We start from the raw sequence: 21,006 nt of genomic DNA, 5'->3' as shown, positions 1-21,006 counted from the left end.
GAGAATGATGTGATGGACAAGACCCAATCCTAAGCATAGCACAAGATCGTGTAGTTCGTATGCTAAAACTTTTCTAATGTCAAGTATCATTTCCTTAGACCATGAGATTGTGCAACTCCCGGATACCGTAGGAATGCTTTGGGTGTACCAAACGTCACAACGTAACTGGGTGACTATAAAGGTGCACTACAGGTATCTCCGAAAGTGTCTGTTGGGTTGGCACGAATCGAGACTGGGATTTGTCACTCCGTGTAAGCGGAGAGGTATCTCTGGGCCCACTCGGTAGGACATCATCATAATGTGCACAATGTGATCAAGGAGTTGATCACGGGATGATGTGTTACGGAACGAGTAAAGAGACTTGCCGGTAACGAGATTGAACAAGGTATCGGTATACCGACGATCGAATCTCGGGCAAGTACAATACCGATAGACAAAGGGAATTGTATACGGGATTGATTAAGTCCTTGACATCGTGGTTCATCCAATGAGATCATCGTGGAACATGTGGGAGCCAACATGGGTATCCAGATCCCGCTGTTGGTTATTGACCGGAGAACGTCTCGGTCATGTCTGCACGTCTCCCGAACCCGTAGGGTCTACACACTTAAGGTTCGATGACGCTAGGGTTATAAAGGAAGTTTGTATGTGGTTACCGAATGTTGTTCGGAGTCCCGGATGAGATCCCGGACGTCACGAGGAGTTCCGGAATGGTCCGGAGGTAAAGATTTATATATGGGAAGTCCTGTTTTGGTCACCGGAAGAGTTTCGGGATTTATCGGTAACGTACCGGGACCACCGGGAGGGTCCCAGGGGTCCACCAAGTGGGGCCACCTGCCCCGGAGGCTTGCATGGGCCAAGGGTGGTGCGGGACCAGCCCCTAAGTGGGCTGGTGCGCCTCCCACAAGGCCCAAGGTGCAACAAAGGAGGAGAGAGGGGAAACCCTAGGCTTAGATGGGCCTAAGGCCCACCCTAGGGGGCGCCTCCCTCTCTCCCCCTCTTGGCCGCCTCCCTTTTCCCATCTAGGGCTGCCGCCCCCCTAGGGGTGGGAACCCTAGAGGGGGCGCACCCTCCTCCCTCTCCCCTATATATAGTGAGGCCTAGGGCTGCCCATAACACGCGATCTGATCTCTGCCTGTTGGTGCAGCCCTCCCTCTCTTTCTCCTCTTCTGCGGTGCTTGGCGAAGCCCTGCAGGATTACCACGCTCCTCCATCACCACCACGCCATTGTGCTGCTGCTGGATGGAGTCTTCCTCAACCTCTCCCTCTCTCCTTGCTGGATCAAGGCGTGGGAGACATCGTCGGGCTGTACGTGTGTTGAACACGGAGGTGCCGTCCGTTTGGCACTAGGATCTCCAGTGATTTGAATCACGACGAGTACGACTCCATCAACCCCGTTCTCTTGAATGCTTCCGCTTAGCGATCTACAAGGGTATGTAGATGCACTCTCCTTCCCCTCGTTGCTAGATTACTCCATAGATTGATCTTGGTGATGCGTAGAAAATTTTGAATTTCTGCTACGTTCGCCAGCAGTGGCATCATGAGCTAGGTCTATGCGTAGTTTCTATGCACGAGTAGAACACAAAGTAGTTGTGGGCGTTGATTTTGTTCAATATGCTTACCGTTACTAGTCCAATCTTGATTCGGCGGCATTGTGGGATGAAGCGGCCCGGACGAACCTTACACGTACTCTTACGTGAGACCGGTTCCACCGACAAACATGCACTAGTTGCATAAGGTGGCTGGCAGGTGTCTGTCTCTCCCACTTTAGTCGGATCGGATTCGATGAAAAGGGTCCTTATGAAGGGTAAATAGCAATTGGCATATCACGTTGTGGTCTTTGCGTAGTTAAGAAACGTTCTTGCTAGAAACCCATAGCAGCCACGTAAAACATGCAAACAACAATTAGAGGATATCTAACTTGTTTTTGCAGGGTATGCTATGTGATGTGATATGACCAAAGGATGTGATGAATGATATATGTGATGTATGAGATTGATCATGTTCTTGTAACAGGAATCACGACTTGCATGTCGATGAGTATGACAACCGGTTGGAGCCATAGGAGTTGTCTTAATTTATTTATGACCTGCGTGTCAACATAAACGTCATGTAATTACTTTACTTTATTGCTAACCGTTAGCTGTAGTAGTAGAAGTAATAGATGACGTGACAACTTCAAGAAGACACGATGACGGAGATCATGATGATGGAGATCATGGTGTCATGCCGGTGACAATGATGATCATGGAGCCCCGAAGATGGAGATCAAAAGGAGCAATATGATATTGGCCATATCATGTCACTATTTGATTGCATGTGATGTTTATCATGTTTATACATCTTATTTGCTTAGAATGACGGTAGTGAATAAGATGATCCCTCATTAAAATTTCAAGAAAGTGTTCCCCCTAACTGTGCACCATTGCGACAGTTCGTTGTTTCAATGCACCACGTCATGATCGGGTGTTTGATTCAAACGTTCACATACAACGGGTGTAAGACAGATTTACACATGCAAACACTTAGGTTGACTTGACGAGCCTAGCATGTGCAGACATGGCCTCGGAACACAGAAGACCGAAAGGTCGAGCATGAGTCGTATGGTAGATACGATCAACATGAAGATGTTCACCGACGTTGACTAGTCCGTCTCACGTGATGATCGGACACGGCCTAGTTGACTCGGATCATGTAATCACTTAGATGACTAGAGGGATGTCTGTCTGAGTGGGAGTTCATAAGATGAACTTAATTATCCTGAACATAGTCAAAAGGATTTTGCAAATTATGTCGTAGCTCGCGCTTCAGTTCTACTGTTTAGTTATGTTCCTAGAGAAAATTTAGTTGAAAGTTGATAGTAGCAATTACGCGGACTGGGTCCGTAAACTGAGGATTGTCCTCATTGCTTCATAGAAGGCTTATGTCCTTAATGCACCGCTCAGTGTGCTGAACCTCGAACGTTGTTTGTGGATGTTGCGAACATCTGACATACACGTTTTGATAACTACGTGATAGTTCAGTTAAACGGTTTAGAGTTGAGGCACCATAGACGTTTTTGAAACGTCGCGAAACATATGAGATGTTTCGAGGGCTAAAATTGGGATTTCAGGCTCATGCCCACGTCAAGAGGTATAAGACCTCTGACGATTTTCTTAGCCTACAAACTAAAGGAGAAAAGCTCAATTGTTGAGCTTGTGCTCAGATTGTCTGAGTACAACAATCATTTGAATCAAGTGGGAGTTGATCTTCCAGATGAGAGAGTGATGTTTCTCCGAAGTCATTACCACCAAGCTGCTAGAGCTTCGTGATGAACTATAATATATCAGGGACATATATGATGATCCTTGAGATATTCGCGATGTTTGACACCACAAAGTAGAAATCAAGAAGGAGCATCAATTGTTGATGGTTGGTGAAACCACTAGTTTCAAGAAGGGCAAGGGCACGAAGGGATACTTCATGAAACGGCAATTCAGCTGCTGCTCAAGTGAAGAAACCCAAAGGTTGAACCCAAACCCGAGACTAAGTGCTTCTGTAATAAGGGGAACAGCCACTGGAGCAGAATTACCCTAGATACTTGGTAGATTAGAAGGCTGGCAAGGTCGATAGAAGTATATTGGATATACATTGTGTTGATGTGTACTTTACTAGTACTCCTAGTAGCACCAGGGTGTTAGATACCGGTTCCATTGCTAAGTGTTAGTAACTCGAAATAAAAGCTACGGAATAAACGGAGACTAGCTAAAGGTGAGCTGACGATATGTGTTGGAAGTGCTTCCAATATTGATATGATCAAGCATCGCACGCTCCCTCTACCGTCGAGATTGGTGTTAAACCCAAATAATTGTTATTTGGTGTTTGCATTGAGCATAGACGTGATTGGATTATGTCTATCGCAATAGGGTTATTCATTTAAGGAGAATAATGGTTACTCTATTTATTTGAATAATACCTTCAATGGTCTTGCACCTAAAATGAATGGTTTATTGAATCTCGATCGTAGTGATACACATGTTCATGCCAAAAGATAGTAATGATAGTACCACCTACTTGTGGCACAGCCACGTAAGTCATATCGGTATAAAACGCATGAAGAAGCTCCATGTTGATGGATCTTTGGGCTCACTCGTTTTTGAAAAGTTTGAGGCATGCGAACCATGTCTATTGGTAGATATGCATGAACTCTATACAGATGGATCGTCTGGACTCACTTGATTTTGAATCACTTGAGACATGCAAATCATACCACATGGGCAAGATGACTGAAAGCCTCGTTTCAGTAAAATGGAACTAGAAAGCAACTTGTTGGAAGTAATACATTTTGATGTGTGCAGTCCAATGAGTGCTGAGGCATGTAGTGGATATCGTTATGTTCTTACTTCACAGATGATTTGAGTAGATGTTGAGTATATTTACTTGATGAATCACGAGTCTGAATTATTGAAAGGTTCAAGTAATTTCAGGGTGAAGTTGAAAGATCGTCGTGACAAGAGGATAAAAGATCTATGATATGATCATAGAGATGAATATCTGAATTACGAGTTTGGCACAAAATTAAGACATTGTGAAAATTGTTTCACAACTGATACAGCCTGGAACACCATAGTGTGATGGTGTGTCCGAACATCATAACTGCACCCTATTGGATATGATGCATACCATGATGTCTCTTATCAAATTACCATGATAGTTTATGGGTTAGGCATTAGAGACAACCACATTCACTATAAATAGGGCACCACGTAATTCCGATGAGATGACACCGTATGAACTATGGTTTAGAGAAACCTAAGCTGTCATTTCTTTAAAGTTTGGGGCTGCGACGCTTATGTGAAAAATTTTCAGGCTGATAAGCTCGAACCCAAAGCGGATAAATGCATCTTCATATGACACCCAAAACAGTTGGGTATACCTCCTGTCTCAGATCCGAAAGCAATAATGGATTGTTTCAAGAACCGGGTCGTTTCTCGAGGAAAAGTTTCTCTCGAAAGAATTGAGTGGGAGGATGGTGGAGACTTGATGAGGTTATTGAACCGTCTCTTCAACTAGTGTGTGGCAGGGCACAGGAAGTTGTTTCTGTGGCACCTACACCAATTGAAGTGGAAGCTTATGATAGTGATCATGAAACTTCAGATCAAGTCACTAACAAACCTCGTGGGATGACAAGGATGCGTACTACTTCAGAGTGGTACGTAATCCTGTCTTGGAAGTCATGTTGCTAGACAACAATGAACCTACGAGCTATGGAGAAGCGATGGTGTGCCTGGATTCCGATAAATGGCTCGAGGCCATAAAATCCGAGAGAGGATCCATGTATGAAAACAAAGTGTAGACTTTGGAAGAACTACTTGATGGTCGTAAGGCTGTTAGGTACATATGGATTTTAAAAGGAAGACGGACAATGATGGTAAGTATCACCATTAAGAAAGCTCGACTTGTCGTTAAGATGTTTTCCGACAAGTTCAAGGAGTTGACTACGATGAGACTTTCTCACCCGTAGCGATGCTAAGAGTCTGTTGGAATTATATTAGCAGTCACCCAAACGTAGGATTGATTCCAATCCATGCTTAGCAAGACGATTTTCTATGCGGAATTCTTCCACCACTTCTTCACCAGTCATCTGCATAAGGTACGGCCGCCCATGCTTGAACCATGGCCCGCACACGGACAAATAGGCAAAGTGCATGGTAAGTGAGGAATCTAACAGTCCCACATAAACAACTAACCAACATGATCGGAGAGAGCTAGAGGTCAAGAGTCCACAAACCTAGATAAATCATTGAATGATGAATCCATGGCCCTGTCGTAGAAACGATCGTCTCTTCTCCTGCCCTCCATCTCAGAGACAGCCACTCCAAACGGGTTTGCAATGGAGTAGTCAGTTGTCATCCTTGTGCGCTTACTTGGCGGGGCTACTGCAAACCACCCAACGTAGTTGCTTTTGCGATAGTGCCGGCCATGTCAACATAGAGTTTCAGGAAAACAATTCCACGGGTTCCAACAGTCCACCAAGCATGAAAGCAGTATACAGAACTACATTGATAGATACATACTGGAGGGGGCACGTACGGCGGGAAGGCAAATCTGCAGTAGGTGCTCTGGCAGGCGAGGGACCAATCGTCAAGTTCGTGTCCACCCCGACAGCGTTCATTGGCCCAACAAACGGTGTCCCGTCTATGAAATTCTGAACATCATTTGTCATATTCAGATCAAGACGCCTAGCCACATTACCTACAAATAAACAGAGACCATGATGCATAAACTGAATTGTTTCCCAACAACAGGCATTTGCACGACCGCCCTACACACAACCTCACAAAAGTTTGCCCATAGAAAGATTACCATTTCCGTTGCTTGTGGAACCAGCCTCCCTCAAAGAGATGCGGCGATTCAATTCAAGGCTATCTGGGCTAGGGAACGGCCCAAAAAGCGTTCTTGCATTAGGAATCACACCAATTTGATCGACGGACCCAATACCACCAACGCCAGTCTGCACGAAAGCTACAACACACACCAAATAATTAGTTCATGTTCCAACTGAACACTTCTCAGTCCAATGGAGTAGTCAAGTACTAAGGCAAGAAATAAGCCACCAACCTGAGCCAGCACCAAAGGAAGTCATTACATCCGTGCCAAGCCGCTTCCTTATACTTGGGTTCACCATCTTAGAAGTTGATGGCCCTGTGAGAAGGAACAAAACAGCTTTTTTAGACGCCTTTTAAGGAAGTTACCCAGTTACCCAACACACCAAGTTACAAGACAAACATGTACACACCTGCCGGTTGACGTACATTTTGTTTCCCTTTACCATCATGCAGAACACCAAGATTAGCTTCTGAAATGAAATCTGTAGACATTACGCGTCTTCCACAGAACTAACCAGTAACGCAAAATCACTTGGTACAGTCAAAACATGAACAAACCTGCTGTCTCATGTACATTGGCTTTCCCTTTAACATCATGTGGAACACCAAGGTGTGCTTCTGAAATGAAATCGTTAGACAAGCCACTTCTTCAATAGGAAAGACTTCAAATGCTCATAGTTTTAAATTTTCTTGTGTCTCAAAACTCACCATTAGTATTAAGGAAGCAAACCTCACCACCAACCACTTTCAGCTGGAAATCACCAACTTTTGAAATCGCACAGCCAAGCATCTCATTCACTGAATTGACATTGCTGTCATTACGGCTGTTTATCATCGCGAGCACACTGGTCATGCAAGACTCAACATGGGTCCTCAAATTCATATTTTCCTCACAAACAGAGGACATGTGTGCATGCATGACGGCGCTCAAATACTCAACCACCTGCATGGAAATTGCACCCCCCAGGAACACATCACCACACTAGGGGAACGTATATGAAAAATGACAGAATCTTAGATGAGCTCGCACACAGTTACAATACCTCTGCCTGCCACCCGGGAACACTTGACAACAAAACTATTTTCTCGCTCGGACTGGCACCTGGGTCAGGGACAACTTCTGTAGCAGAAGGCATGTCCATGGCCGCTAAGTTGCCAGCAGCACCCCACGCACCGTCAGGCCTAATCTGCAAAGAGGAAACCGAAACGGGCATGAGTATAACTATTACAATATATAAAGCACCGCAATAACAACGGATAGGTTATATGCATTTCATACAGAAGGAAGCCCTCAGCACCCCGTAAAATGTCAAGTACCTTAGCTCTGCCGTACATCTTGTGCCCTCCATTGCTTAGACGATCAGAGTCAAGAGCAGCAAGCAGCCGGAAGTCCTCAGCATCATACACCGTCATCCGGTGTCGCCCAGGTTGCAAACCCCGCCCAGCAACCATCGCATCAAATGCAATCACCTGGGACAATTTAGGAGACAAAGCAACATATCAGGACTGGCAGAGTTGGTTCACTAATAACCCAACAGCGACCACGACACACCACAGTTTGTGAAAGGAAGGAACCAAATCAGAATGGATTGGGTACCTGAGGCACCATCAGGAACCCTTGCAAGTGCACCATAGTTGCACCGGCTTCAAGATCTTCTCGCATTTTTCTCACACCAGCCATTATTACAGCTTTTATGTACCCACACCAGTCAAACTCGAACATCTTTGATGGATCACGCACAGCAACAAACACCTCAGGGCTTATTGGATCCTCCCTCCGATTTGCTTTAGGGTTGAACAAACAAGCAGTACAGAGAAGAGCGAACGCAGCACACTGCCTGTTGGCCTCAAATTCAACACTTAGATCGCCTAGGGAAGCAAGCACCGACTCTAGCATTCTGAATGTGATCCTATCTACCGATGCATCCAGACCCAGACCGGCACACACATCCCTCAAGACATCACGATCGACACAGCTAGGCTCATGCGGGAAGGGGATCTCCCTGTCGCCCGTACCCAGACCGACCACATCCCTTATAGCATTAGATGTCACTGGCCGGGAACTGCCATCGCCCATATGAACGGTTCTCCTAATCGGATCTATCCTAGTTGCGTTCCAGAAACTGTACTGACGGTCTATATTTAGCATCCCCAGAAGGGACAGCATGGCACCAAAGTCCTTCTCAGCGAAAAGCCTCTTTTGCGAATCAGTGAGACGAGCAACGACAGCATTGACTAGCTTAGGGGACAGATAGTTCATAACCCGGATCTTGCCGCAGTCTGCATCAGATTCTCCGCTCGCATTCTCATCTCCGACCACCATGGGTTGGGGCGCCGAAGTGTTCGCACTTGGGACCGCGCTCGAGCTGCTGCCCGTCGCGGTACCGTTCGACCGCGTCCCAAGACGCCCCATCATACGCAAGCACTGCAAGGTGAACCGAGCGGGGTTTTAGAATCGCGCAAAGCTCACTGAAAGTGAACAAGAAACCTCCAAGAGAATAACGAGCTGACGAAGAAACCAAAATACAGGTGGTGGGAGGCGAACGATACCTTGCGTTGCTAGGCTTGAGCGGATGAGATGAACCAAGAACTCGCCGCGCTCCTAGGTGAGGGTGAGGGGGAGAGCGTTGCAGAAGCAGTGATTTTTGCGATTGACTGAGCTGCAGCTCGGAGAGGCAGTGTTTTAATCGCTCGCCCTGCTCTGCCAGAGCACGCGCTATCCAGGTGGCGACCGAAGTCGAGAGAGATAGATGCAGAGCTGGGCACACGAAGCGATTTCCTTGTCTCATTGCAGCAACCGCGCATTAATCCGGCTGCCCCAACCACACAATGTGACATTATTCTCTATATTTACCATGTTTTTTTTTCACGGCCATAAATGCAATTCCAACTAATACACGAGGGTAGAGGTGTGCAGGCTTCTAGAGCTCAAGCCGACATACACCACTGGCAAGCCGCTGCTACCCCGCCACGCACGCAAAATCGCGACGAAGGGCAAGGTCCATACGAGAGCACGCACAACAGCTGATCCCACTTTACTTCTCTTGTGGAGGTGCATCTGCACGCAAGGACCTAGCCTGGCCCATAACGTCCAATCAGCTCCAGGGGCTGCGCAGCATGCGACGTAGCTGTGGTCTAGCTGCTGCAGGGAGCAGAATAGATGCCGTAAAGTGTGATCATCGCGCGCATTGATCGGCCCTGTACCGCACCCCCCGACACAGAGTGATTTTTACTTAATGCACACAAATACACGTGTGGTGATCATGGCCGTCTCCCATCCATTTAAGCATAACGTTGACATAATTTTTCTTATTCCAGACGAGAAGATAAATACATTGAGCGCTAAACAAACCCACAAACGACATAACACACCACACCCACATACGCAAACAATCATATTGGCGGCATATGTTTATTGAGCTTTCCTCGGCTCGCGCATCCATTACTAAATGCGAGCTTTCAAGCAAGAGCTTCTCGCCTCGCCCGAATCTTGTTCAACGGCAGCGAAGCCATCGTACGTGCTAGAGGCAGCGTCCCCGTCATGAGAGCACGGCGCACGCACCGAGCCGCAAGTGTTGACCAGCGGGTCGTGTTCCCCAACCTGCTCGCACACAAACCCAGTCACCGCGACCTGGCGACATGAAAATTTTCGGTTAGTAGGTCAAAAGAAAATTTACACGCAATAGGAGCAAATGTTCGGAAAAAAGGCCAACATAATGGACATGGGCAAAAAGTTTGATCAAATGCATTTTTTTAGAGGAAACGAAAGAATTATCAACCTAGGAGAGCGACATGCTGGCCGCCACAGACGCGTTCCTACGTTGGCGCTTGACCAAACAACGGGTTCTCACAACCGTCGCCCTCCTTTGGAACCGGACGTGCGAGCGCAGCAGGCAGCCGAAACCAAGCAGAGAGGAGAAAGCTGCAGGGGGCGCCATGCAGGGCTGGACTGGGGACGATGAACAAACTAGAGGGAGAGGAAGAGAGAGGAAGACCAGCGTGCTGCGTCTCAGCATGCTGCTTACAAGCATCAGCAAGCAAGTGTTTAAATAGAACATGGGCGACTTACACCAACCCCCCGTAGTCCCCACAGCAAATTCAAATGTTCAAAAAACGGAGGGCCACTCCAATCCAATCTCACAGTACACGGAGCTGCACCTCATCGACTCATCAATTCCTGATAGCACCCGTACTACAGGTGACCTGCTAGCATCGCCACTTGCTCAGGAAAGTAGGCACCTATCATTATTTGCATTGACAGAAAAAGATTCCAAAAATAGGAAAGGACATGGTACAACACCGAGCAAGCATATCGACTCATTTTCAAAATCACAACGCGGCTGGTCGAAGCCGGAAAATAAACTTTATAGGATTACATCACTTTCGACAGCCCCACCACAGTTATTACATAACTTATTGGAAAATCAACATCACACGGCCAAACTAGGTCTATCAGCATGAAAATCCAATTACAGTCCTTACAGCGCCACACAACACTCATTGGAAAAACAAATCACAATCACAATTTATGCCTAACCGCGGGAAATCAACCTACTCATATTATGGGTAAATGCAACAGATCACAACATCAGTTTGGCCGATCGGGTTTAAGTTTCAACGACCTGCACCAGATGTTGATCTGAACATCACTCAACTGGCCCGTCGCGAGGCCTTTTCACGAATGGCAATACTGGATTGAAACAACTTGTTTTCTTGTGCCCAGCTACACCGCAATTGCCGCAGGTAGGTATTTTGCGAGGTTTCTTCAAAAGATCGCCCCTGCGGGGGCACGTCGTGCTTTTGTGCCCTTTCTGCCTACAGACCGTACAAAACCTCGACCGCGCGTCCTTGACCTCGTATCCAGGCTTGTTCCTAGCTGTGGTTGGCCTACCCTTCTGCTTCTTCCTATCGGGCGGCAGCAACGTTGATAGTGAGAGGCTTGAGCCAGCTTCCCCTGAAGCAGTATTAAGTCCACACTCGGTTGAGATGAACATCTGAGAACACATGTCGTCTGGGTGTGAGGAACCTGCTCCCATATCCTGAGTGGGATTGGCTGAATCCCCAATTTGAGTTTGGTCCACCAAACTTTTGCCGTCCTTGATCGCTGCCAAAACAGTCAGTTCCGCCTTGCCTGCGATCAATATGCCCATTGCTTTGTCGAATGCTTCCACGTTGCTATCCCCCAGCTGCACAAACTCGAGAGCGGTCAGGTGTAGTGTTGTATGCCTGTAGGAGGATAACCGTGGAGGCCCTTGATCCTTTTGGTAATACAGGAGGTGGAGTGGCAAATTGTCGCGGGCATCTACTGTCCACCTCTTGAGGACATGGAAACTGGGTATTTTTCGCACCCCCAGTTGAATTAGGACATGCTACAATGCGTGGGGGAGAAATAACATTAGGTCCAGAAGACGAAAGTCTGGACAAATCATTGTGAAGAAACTGTTTTTAGTGAGGTCTCTCTATCACGAAGGGGGCCGGTAGTAATTACCTTGATAGCATGGCAACAAAGCATCCCCATATGCTCGAAGAGCCCACATTCGCACGAATACCTAGCGCCGCCATCATGGACACGGACAACATGCATTTCGCGGCACCACTTGTCTCGCTTCTCAGCTTCGACGTACCGAACTTTGTAGGTGATGCCTCACTCAACTTCTTCAACATCATACCGGCCAGACCGATACAAAGCCTGGCCGAACATTTCGTACATCGTCCGTGTATATACCTGGCTTGCATGTTCCTCCAAAGGGTAGTTGTATCGAAGAACTATCCCGCCCAATTAAAATATAGAAACAAAAAAATGTCATCAAGAATGAAAACCAGGGAAATATGATGTATCTGGTTGTAGGTTGCACAAAGTTTAGCTTAGCACCCACCAGCCTTGTTCTTTTCTCTTGGAAACCTTCTTCGGCTTCTCGGTCAAACTACAGTTTGCTGTATTGCTTCACAAAAAGGTTCATGGGGCATGTAGGCGGGATGTAGCCCTTCAACAAATGGTTTGCACTCTCGCTTCTTTGCGTACTGGTTTGCTTCGCACATAATTTCCCACTAAAATAAGGCTTCGCCCACTTGTGGCGAACCTCGAAATTCTGGATCAGGAACGTGTTGTTGTGGAGCTTGTATTTGTCTAGCAGCTCAGCCCAAGCTGCTTCAAACTCGTCCACAGTGAGCATCTCATTGACAACCTTGTGCAGCGCAGCCCTGAAATCACTGCTTTTCGTGTAATGCGGCCAAAGGTGCTCCTTCGCCTTCCTTAGCACATGCCACTTGCACCAGCGATGTGTAGTATCAGGCATCGTTTGTTGTATAGCCACCTCCATTGCGCGCCCTTGATCTGCAAGCAGAAATCAATGGTCAGCTGTGTAACATATAATGAAAAACAGGATTACCCACTACACACACAGCAAGGGTGCTATTTTTTCTAGTGTATCTGGTGTCATACATAGGTGGCAAATAAGGAAATCATATAGGGCAGCAAACAAACCTGTAAGTATCGTTTTCGGAGGTTTGCCACCCATCAGCCTGATGAATTCGGTGAATACCCATTTGAATCTCTCGATCGTTTCCTCTCTCATCATTACCCCGCCCATGATGATACTCTGGAAGTGATTGTTCACCCCCACGAACAACCCAAAAGGCATGTCGTATAGATTTGTCTTGTATGTAGTATCGAACGTTATGACATCCCCGAAATTGTGGTACTGCATCTTACTTCTACCATTGGTCCACAAGAGGGTTTTTATCTTGCTTTCCTTATCATTCTCAACAACATATGAAAACTCTGGATCATTTGACCCCAGCTCAGAGAATGCATCCATGGTCCTCCGCACATCATCATCCGCCTGCTCCTTGCTAAGCTTCCCACAGAAAGTCCTAAGGCACCTCTTTGTGAACGGGACGTTCTCCATCCACCCAAACAGGCTCCCAATGATGGTGTATACCTTCCCCAGATTTACATTGTTCTAGCGCAACTGTTTCATGAGATCTCTTGTGTATGTGTCAATGTGCTGGTGTGATGCCCAATGCAGCTTCTCAGCACAAGTCCGTAGCATTTCATGGTTGTGGGAGGCGCGATTTTCAGATACATACCACCCACCATCATCTGTTCGGTGCAACCTAAGCATGGCGGCGCAATTGCTCCTCGTTGACGAGCTCTTCTCCTTTTCTGGTTTGCCCTGAGATTATTTTTCAAAGCAGACAACAGCCAAAGTTGCGTCAAATCATTTTTGCATAGAACAAGGCACGCACGCACACAAAACACAATTAGGAAGCAAAGAAGGGGGCTTACAGCGCAGCCGCACACAATCTCTTGCATACACTTCGTCCCATTGACATTTTCCTGCGCTTGCCGTAATGAATCCCAAAGCCGACCTCCCATGAATATAGATTGTAGAATTCATACGCCTCTGCCAGCGAATCAAAAATAGCGCCAAGCACCGGGTTCACGACCACCTCAGTCCCCCTATCAGCGAACCCTCTAATAGCAGTTTCCAGTGGCGGCACACGATCAGCTACTACAGCCCTCTCGTCTGGCGCGCTAGGACCTCTTGGCCTGCATTTTGAAAAGCACAACCAAATTAGTTACGAAAACCAACTACGACGAAAAGCACGATTTAAAAGAGCCCAAACTGATGCAACACGATTTCTTAATTACAAAATCGATACTAGGACCCTTTTCCGGCAGGATTGATTTGGACTTTTTTCTCCCCAACACCATACATTCCAGAGTGGTGAAAGAAAAAGTGAGCAAACTTCTACGGATTGGATTGCAGTAAGCACACCATCCCCACCTGCATTTTGTTTCAACACTAAATAATGACAGCATGCCAATTTATAGTGAGCTTGCGGACTGAAAATTATGGACACAGTAACCTAACCATACAAGTCAACTAGTCCCCAGCAGCAGCAATTCAATCATTCTATGTCCACGGGACTTAAACCGGGTTTTTTTGGCAGTGGCAACAATAATTTTCACCAAAAACGTACGAGCGGGTAGTGATTTATTGAAGGCAGTAAGAACTTTTCAGCAAGGGATGAGCGAGCACCATTTTTTTATACCCAATTCGCCTAAACTAATGAAACTTCCTCTCATCAGCTCGTATGAATGCTATCAAGAAAATACACAGTTTTCCCAGGCAACCGCAAAATTGGTATGTACCTGCGCTTCCAGCCTACGCCGATGGTGGTGTTCGCTGAAGCGGGGCCGCTGTGACGTGCTGACTGCACGGCGCAGCTCGAGACGACGGACGGCGTTCCGTCGCCGACCCGTGCCGACGGCAGGACCACTCCTTGAGAAGTGAATGTCGTGCACGATTCCCCAGCGCCACTGCTCCCGCTGGACAGGACGGAGCTGTGCGAGACGACAGCTGGAGTCGCCAATCCCGTCGGCTGGACCACGCCCCCTGAATTGAATGTCGTGCACAAACCCGCCGGGCCACTGCAGCCGCTGGCCTGGACGGAGTTGTGCGAGACGCCGGCTGGAGTCGCCAATCCCGACGACACATCCCCGCCTCCAGAGTTGAAGGTCTTGCAGGATGCCCCGGAGAACTCAGGCACGTCCGGCAAGACTGGGCCGACGGCGGGATCCGACGAGCCAATGCCCGAATCGGGCACAGCATCGCCGCCGCCGCCCAGAACGCACGGCGCCTCCTGCGCACCTGCACCCATAGCAGCCAAGATAGATCTGCAGCACCGGGGACCGGGGCGAGCCCGTTAGATCTAGATTTTGACCAACAACAACTACATATGAAGGGATTCACTAACCCAGAGGCCAACGCCGCCGGGGTAGACGCTCCGGGGAACGGCATGAGCAGATCCGCGGGGAGGAGGAAGCACACCGGCTGCTGTCACGGATCACCTTGTTCGTCGCCCGGCAAAAAACAGGAAATGGACTAGCGCGAGAATAAGCACATGCACCTAATCCTTGTCGCCACCAGTCCAGTAGTCCGGGTCGCCGGCCTCGCGGAACAGGAAACCAACGCCCCCACATGATACGTCCCGCGCAGCTAGCACACTTTTCTCTGACGGATGAGTACCACGGTCCGACCCCACGATGCCGACGTGCGGCAGGGTATTGCATGTATCACGCGTTGTATCTCCACTTTACCCATTTTGTTAATTAGACAGCACGCATCACCACACCGCGCGCGACCGGCCGGATAGTTGCGTGCAGCGGCCGCTGCGTCCAGTTCGTCCACTCTCCCACTCCATGAGACTAGTTGACATGCATGAGCATGAAAGCATGAAAGTAGCACACAATAATTGTTGTTTATAACATGCAAACACATGGACACATCATACTAAGCATGTAGGCAAATTAAACAAAATCATGCCATCGACAATATCAAGCAATATACTAAACTAGAATGAGTAACAAGATGGCATGCATTTCTGTGTTGTACAACTTACACATGCAAATGCATAGTGGTCAACTAGTCATGATCTAATACATGAATACACACACACACTCTCTCTCTATGCCATCTAGTTATACAATCACAATATCATGGCACGATATTAAAGCAAGAAGGAATCCTACTTAATTAAAATATATGAGATCATAAACTACTAACATGTACCTCTCCAAGCAATATTAACCATATGATTGGTCATACAATATAAAGTAGCAATCATATAACATATTCAATCAAAACATGCGTTGGACACTGAACAAGTCCTAACATGGCATGGTTTCAAATATATAAAACACACATGCTACATGCTACATGGATGTAAATGAATATAGAAAACATATCTAAAACATCGCCATGCTAAATAAAAATAAAAATAAGACATGAAGTATTTCATCATTCGATAAACAAAGCAAAGCCTAGAATAATCAAATTAAATTATAAGCATTGAGAACATTTACAAAAATTATACGCATGCACAAAAGAGGACTACATGATGTAAAAAAAAACAGGTCAAGACAACGTTCAAAACTATAATGGGTAAATAAAAAAAATACATAAAATAAATCTAGTCAGTCACGTCTACCTCCTAAAATTATAAAATAATTAGGAACGACTCGTAGGCATGTCATGAACCTAAAAAAATATCAAACCAGCACAAAAGTTCATTGAACCACTACTACCAATGATAATAATTCACATAAACTTGTACATAGCTATATCATACGACTACGTACCACACGAAAGAAAATATATAACTATAATAGGTAAAATAAATAAATCAAGCAAGTCATAAGAGACACAAAAATTATGGGGCAAATATCGTGCACTCCTAGGCTTGACGAGACATAAAAAATATATTAAACTAACAAGAAAAGTTATCAAACTCAAAACACTATCAGATTTAGGCCAAACGGCTATATTTAAATCAACACTAAACATAATTACCAAACAAGTAATCTAACTCTACCACGGGGCTACGAAGGACATGGGAAACAACTCATGTGTTGAACACAAGATCATTCAAGGGACTAAAAAAAGTACGCGGACATGTTGATGACATCCGTTCATGCATCGGCGTGAGTAACAACATAGATAGGTTGAATAATGATGTCTAGGAGATACTATGAGTGATGTTGAGAGGTGTGCATGAGGAATTGGATAGAGGCTCACCGAGTTTGACGCAACGGTGTGATGAACTCGACGAACAGTGTACACGGACATGCGGAATTCTTCGTGTGTGGTCGACGGATCGCGGTCTTTCTTCTCTGAATGGATCCATGGTGAGGAGGGGAAGTTCCTGGTGCAAGGGAATGGATGGAGGTGCTCTGAGTTGCCGGGAACGAGCACTCGCGTCCATGGAGCAGCAGCACTTCGTGGATGAATTTGGGAAGAATGGAGAAGGGAGATGGCAGGAGGTGGTAGGGGATTGTAAGAGAAAGTGGATGCGCACATGCAGATGTCCTCAGTTTGTGGAAACAACCATGGGAGAGGGGAGTTAAAAGGAGGAGGCAGGAGATGAAGCGCTCAAGATGTCCTTTGGTCTCTGTGAGCGTACCGAGGAGAGGAGGAGAAGAGGCGTTCGCTCGTGGGAGAGATGAACCAGTTTACTTATCTACAGATTTAGAAACGGTAGCTATTAAAGGAGTTGGAGGAGGGGTCGTTTCCCTTCTTGGTGGTCCTTCCTTCCTCTTCTTTGTGGATGTGAACGTACAGAGGAAGGAGGAACGAGAGGAGCGGTTCGCTGGTTAGCAAGATGGGCTAGTTTGGCCAGCCCATGAGGAAAAACTGAGAACAAAAAAAAAGAGCACTCGCCCATTTGGTGAAAAGAAAAATAGAGAGAGAAGAGACACACACATTGAGCCAAGGGGATTCTCTACATAGTGTGTGAGAGAGAAAGAAATTATTTTCCTTATTGGGAAGTCTAGAAATGAATATCACTCAATAAAAAGCAAATGAACTTCAACAAAATATTCCAAAAAGAAGCATATGCACATAACTTACTATGTTGAAGACAAGAAAAATAAACCAACTAAAAGAGGAGAACAAAACTCAAATTAAATTTAAGTTGGCATTAGTTCAAATTAAATCCACTAACTTTATGAAAACTCAATTTAAGCTTTTATTAACAAATAAAACAAACGAAATTTTCTCGCCCTGATTTTTGGAGAACTTTTTCTTAATCATTCCGAGAATCGGGATGTTACAGGAACCCATGGCCATGATAGCTGTCGTCGTCCTCTTCTTCTTCATTGTCTTCCATCATAACCCCTCTTTCTCCGTACTTGGTCCAGACGTTATAGTGGGGGCATGAAACCGGACTCAAACAGGTGGACGTGAATGGTTCTTGACGTAGAGTAATTGTGACCATTCTTACAGCCAGCACATGGACAAGGCATAAAACCATCCGCCCGCTTGTTTACCTCAGCCGCAAGCATAATAGTATGCACGCCATTAATGAACTCGGGAGAGCATCGGTCATCGTACATCCATTGCCGGCTCATCTTCAATACACAGCACCGAAAACACCAAATTAATACAATACATAAAGTTCATACAACACTTAAATGTAACAAACAAATAACTCTCTAGCTAAAGAATTTAAATGCAACAACAAATGCGATCAAGATCACAACTAAGGTAACAATTGATCCAACAGTATAATGATACCAAGCCTCACTATGAATGGCATATTTTCTAATCTTTCTAATCTTCAAACGCATTTTCTTCATCTTAATCTTGTGATCATCGACAACATCGGCAACATGCAACTCCAATTCCATCTTCTCCCCCTCAATTCTTTTCAATTTTTCCTTCAAATCCTTGTTTTCTATTTCAACTAAATTTAACCTCTCGACAATAGGGTCGGTTGGAATTTCCGGTTCAACTACCTCCTACATGCAAATATCTATGTCAACTTGATGGGCATAATTTGTCATAAACACGAAATGCAACAAATAGTTTTAAAAGATAATATACCACATCCGAATCATAACCCGGACGAGGGCCGACGCGGACGGATATCAAAACCATGGCACTATGTATAACAAACAACGTATGGGTAAGATAATTATACGAGTAACTTGAAGGAAATATGCACTAGAGGCAATAATAAAGTTATTATTTTATTTCCTTATATCATGATAAATGTTTATTGTTCATGCTATAATTGTATTATTCGAAAACATAATACTTGTGTGAATACATAGACAAACTAAACGTCACTAGTATGCCTCTACTTGACTAGCTCGTTAAGCAAAGATGATTATGTTTCCTAACCATAGACATGTGTTGTCATTTGATTAACGGGATCACATTATTAGGAGAATGATGTGATTGACATGACCCATTCCACTAGCTTAGCACCCGATCGTTTAGTATGTTGCTATTGCTTTCTTCATGACTTATACATGTTCCTATGACTATGAGATTATGCAACTCCCGTTTGCCGGAGGAACACTTTGTGTGCTACCAAACGTCACAACGTAACTGGGTGATTATAAAGGAGCTCTACAGGTGTCTCCAAAGGTACATGTTGGGTTGGCGTATTTCGAGATTAGGATTTGTCACTCCGATTGTCGGAGAGGTATCTCTGGGCCCTCTCGGTAATGCACATCACATAAGCCTTGCAAGCATTGCAACTAATGAGTTAGTTGTGAGATGATGTATTACGAAATGAGTAAAGAGACTTGCCGGTAACAAGATTGAACTAGGTATTGAGATACCGACGATCGAATCTCGGGCAAGTAACATGCCGATGACAAAGGGAACAAAGTATGTTGTTATGCGGTCTGACCGATAAAAGATCTTCATAGAATATGTGGGAGCCAATATGAGCATCCAGGTTCCGCTATTGGTTATTGACCGGAGACATGTCTCGGTCATGTCTACATTGTTCTCGAACCCGTAGGGTCCGCACGCTTAACGTTACGATGACAGTCTCATTATGAGTTTATATATTTTGATGTACCGAAGTTAGTTCGGAGTCCGGGATGTGATCACGGACATGACGAGGAGTCTCGAAATGGTCGAGACATAAATATTGATATATTGGAAGCCTATGTTTGGACATCGAAAGTGTTCCGGGTGAAATCGGCATTTTACCGGAGTACCGGGAGGTTACCGGAACCCCCCGGTAACCTAATGGGCCTTAATGGGCCTAGTGGAGGAAGAGGAGAGGAGGCCTTGGGGCTGCCGCGCACCCCTCCCCCCAAAGTCCGAATTGGACAAGGAGGTGGGGCGGCGCCTCCCCCCCTTTCCTTTCTTCCCTCTCTTCCTTCTTCCCCAAGTCCTAATCCAACTGGGGAAAGGGGGGGAGTCCTACTCCCGGTAGGAGGACTCCTCCTGCGCGCCTCCTCCTTTGGCCGGCCGCACCCCCCCTTGGCTCCTTTATATACGGGGTAGGGGCACCCCTAGAGACACAAGTTGATCTCTAAGATCGTTCTCTTAGCCGTGTGCGGTGCCCCCTTCCACCATAATCCTCGATAATATTGTAGTGGTGCTTAGGCGAAGCCCTGTGACAGTAGAACATCAAGATCGTCACCACGCCGTCGTGCTGACGGAACTCTTCCCTGACACTTTGCTGGATCGGAGTCCGGGGATCGTCATCGAGCTGAACGTGTGCTAGAACTCGGAGGTGTCGTAGTTTCGGTGCTTGATCGGTCGGGCCGTGAAGACGTACGACTACATCAACCGCGTTGTCATAACGCTTCCACTCTCGGTCTACGAGGGTACGTAGATCACACTCTCCCCTCTCGTTGCTATACATCACCATGATCTTGCGTGTGTGTAGGAAATTTTTTGAAATTACTACGTTCCCCAACAGTGGTATCAGAGCCAGGTTTTATGCGTTGATGTTATATGCACGAGTAGAACACAAGTGAGTTGTGGGCGATATAAGTCATACTGCTTACCAGCATGTCATACTTTGGTTCAGCGGTATTGTTGGACGAAGCGGCCCGGACCGACATTACGCGTACACTTACGCGAGACCGGTTCTCCCGACGTGCTTTCCAAAAGGTGGCTAGCGGGTGTCAGTTTCTCCAACTTTAGATGAACCAAGTGTGGCTACGCCCGGTCCTTGCGAAGGTTAAAACAGCACCAACTTGACAAACTATCGTTGTGGTTTTGATGCGTAGGTAAGAACGGTTCTTGCTAAGCCCGTAGCAGCCACGTAAAACTTGCAACAACAAAGTAGAGGACGTCTAACTTGTTTTTGCAGGGCATGT

At 46.2% G+C, this 21,006-nt stretch overlaps 1 pseudogene across 1 annotated transcript; it reads right to left on the bottom strand.

Annotated features, from left to right (window-relative positions):
* Positions 1–10,551: 10,551 nt before the first annotated feature.
* On the bottom strand, positions 10,552–17,291 carry LOC125549480 (protein FAR1-RELATED SEQUENCE 5-like; annotated as a pseudogene). The gene is made up of 7 exons (XR_007301349.2): positions 15,132–17,291; positions 14,527–15,051; positions 13,657–13,920; positions 12,853–13,543; positions 12,245–12,702; positions 11,857–12,147; positions 10,552–11,737 (listed from the first exon to the last, which is right to left on the bottom strand). The product of XR_007301349.2 is annotated as a protein FAR1-RELATED SEQUENCE 5-like (transcript).
* Positions 17,292–21,006: the final 3,715 nt, after the last annotated feature.

This window comes from Triticum urartu, chromosome 3A, assembly GCF_056163025.1.
Source record: "Triticum urartu cultivar PI428250 chromosome 3A, HENAU_Tu73, whole genome shotgun sequence".
In the NCBI taxonomy this organism is placed as follows: Eukaryota; Viridiplantae; Streptophyta; class Magnoliopsida; order Poales; family Poaceae; genus Triticum; species Triticum urartu.
Note: the sequence above shows the minus strand (reverse complement) of the source record. Positions and strands in the feature narration are given on the sequence as shown.